Source organism: Zeugodacus cucurbitae, chromosome 6 (genome assembly GCF_028554725.1).
Source record: "Zeugodacus cucurbitae isolate PBARC_wt_2022May chromosome 6, idZeuCucr1.2, whole genome shotgun sequence".
NCBI lineage: Eukaryota > Metazoa > Arthropoda > Insecta > Diptera > Tephritidae > Zeugodacus > Zeugodacus cucurbitae.
In genome coordinates, this window is record NC_071671.1 from 24,779,244 (window position 1) to 24,782,039 (window position 2,796).

The following is a 2,796-nucleotide window of genomic DNA, read 5'->3' on the forward strand; positions in this document are numbered from 1 at the left end:
ATTTGCATGCACTCAATGCCTACTGCTTCTCTGGGAAAGAGAGTGGTAGTTTGCCAGGGAGGAGTAGAGAGAGAAAGAGCATGCGGTCTGCATGTTGGGGTAGTTGGACAAGGATGTGTTAATGCGTAAGCAACTTATTAGTGCAGCTTAGCGTGCTTAAATCTTATTAAAATTCCACACGGATGTATGTATGTACATATATAAATGTATTTGCATGTGTGTGCGTATACAAATTTTAGTTCATCAGAGTTGTATTTGCCATGTTTCACTAAAAATATTCGCACGCTTATTTGCGACTGTGTGTGTACGTGCGTGCGCATGTGGCCTAAATTTGAAAATAATGGCGCCTGGTTCCGGTTCCGTTTGTGTTTATTTACAGATGCCATCACATAATGTAAATACGCATGCATATGTATGTAAAGAAATACATACATATGTATGTAATTCTTAATAGTAAGTGCTCTATAGTATAATGTAATGTAATGTAACGTGAGAAGCTTGTAATTTCGAATACAGGGTGGTTCATACCAATTTGTTTCATAAATATCATTTTATGGACACAATTTGTATGGAACCTGATTTGGCACATTTAGCAGCCTCGACTGTCTCTAAGGCTGACGCAACTGTCCATCTCGAGTGTATTTTTTTTCTACATCAATTTAAATATACCACCTTGATAGGAACCACTTCGGTGAACCCAGCGAAGTGACTGGAATCGACATTAGCCGACTTAAGAACTTTGTACCAGAGTCCAAGCGCTTTTTTGAATCATGAGGATCCGTGAGGCGATCCGTTAGGAATATTTGGGTACCATAACGTACAGTCGAAGCTGTCTAAGTGAGACTCCTGCAGTTGCGCAGATCTACCTCTTGATCTTAGCTTAGCTAAGTTCCACAATAAAGTCTTACGGCGTTCAAGCGTAACTTTGAAATCCTAATAATTGGACCAAAGCTGAGGTAGTGTGGTTTGACGAACAATTTCGTATAAGCACATTTCATCAAATTCTAATCCCCGAAAATCTTGTATCATCTCTCTGTAGTACAAGCCGTAATAGGAAATGAGAATTAGACCAACTTTTCAAAAGAACCAAAGCATGTCTTCATTTTAAAATCAACAATAACAACAAATCATCAGGGTCTTTCGGTCTCTTTGCAAACTAACTTGCAACATTTGGTCACAAAACCAGGTCGACTTTTCTCGACAGTTTCGGAACGAGGTCCGTGTAAGTAATTTCTATCTCGACAACAGAAGCTTAGACGCTTTCGAGGATGTTGCGTTGGCTAAAAATTCGGTTCCGTTCCGATTACAAAGACCTAACAGCCTTTTGTATCAACAGTTTCAGTTCGGTCACAATAACACAGAGAGAAAGAAAGGAATTTGCGCTCATGGACATTTTAAATTTGAAGCAAAAAGGTTCGCAACTGAAAACGTTATCTTCTCTTCTTCCAAAGAGTTTGACCAAATTGTTGATATTATTGCTCGTTGGTACGTGATGTCGCTCCAGATAAGTGGTATTGCAAATACCTTGACATTGGCTATATTGGGAAATATAACGGTACGGCTGTTGAACAATTAAACAATCGATCAGCATATGCACGTACAACAACTTTTTCACGATTTATGATATTATATAATAGAGTTGATAAGATTAACTTACAAGTTATCAAAAGTTAATAAGCTTAAAAAAGTGAAGGTCTACTGCAATTAGAATTAGCTAACCCAGTTTGAGTTAATTTTAAATTTTCGGAATCACATTTTTGATTTTCAAGTTTCCTTGTAAAGAAATTATGAAGTCAATATGATCAGATGTATCTCCAGCTCCAACGACATTCACGACTAGGTATTCAGAAAGGATCCATATTTTTGTTCGGCTAAAAACGGTCAACTCGGCAATATTCTCCAATTTTATTGGGAGGGGGGTAATGTTTTCTCTCACTACAACAACAATAATCAGATCTGACCCGAAAAGCTCGAGACAACATTTTGTTACTGTATTTCTCATAACCTTACATTCTATTGCATAAATCTAACATTCCGCGGAGAGGAACTACTTAAAGTTAACTCAACAAAACTGTCACTTTTAAAAGAGTTGCCAAGAGCTTTGGTGCTTAAAACCCAAAGGTAACTAAGAAATACCCAGCGAAACACGTCGCACTCCACGTGGTCTTTCCAACGGATTGGAGGTCTTCTTCTTCTTTGCTTCCGCCAGCGGGGAACACTTACAAAACTGGAGTGCTTTCATCCATTCGAACAACAAGACCGTAACCGCTGTTTTTTTATACGTTGAACAATGTCACTGCCGTCGTATAACTCGTACATTACACCGTTTCCTCGTCTGGGTATTCGCCTTGGTATTTTCAAATATACTTAAATCTTCCGCAAAAGCTTTCTCTCGAAAATACCTAGTGCCGTCTCATCGGATGTTGACATTGTCCACGCTTCTGCACCATAAAGAAGGACGGGAATGATGGGCGACTTAAAGAGATTGGTTTTGGAGAGAGTACTTTACTTTTCCATTGGCTACTTAGTTGGATTATAAGGCTGATTTTGTTGGTGATGTTGATGCAGGTTTGATGGATGGGGGCCACGCAAGTGAGGTAAGTTTCTGACTATTCAAATGGGAGAGAAGAGGAACGATTCTTTTGAGCTCACGACTTCCGGTCTTAGACCAAGTATTCTCTGGGTAGCCAACAGATATCCGTTTGGCGGTGACCTAAAGTGAGAAGGGCAACAGGTATCCGTTTAGAAGCGCGAGTGAAAAGACGAAGCGGTTGTGTCTAGTGTTTGAAACCAACC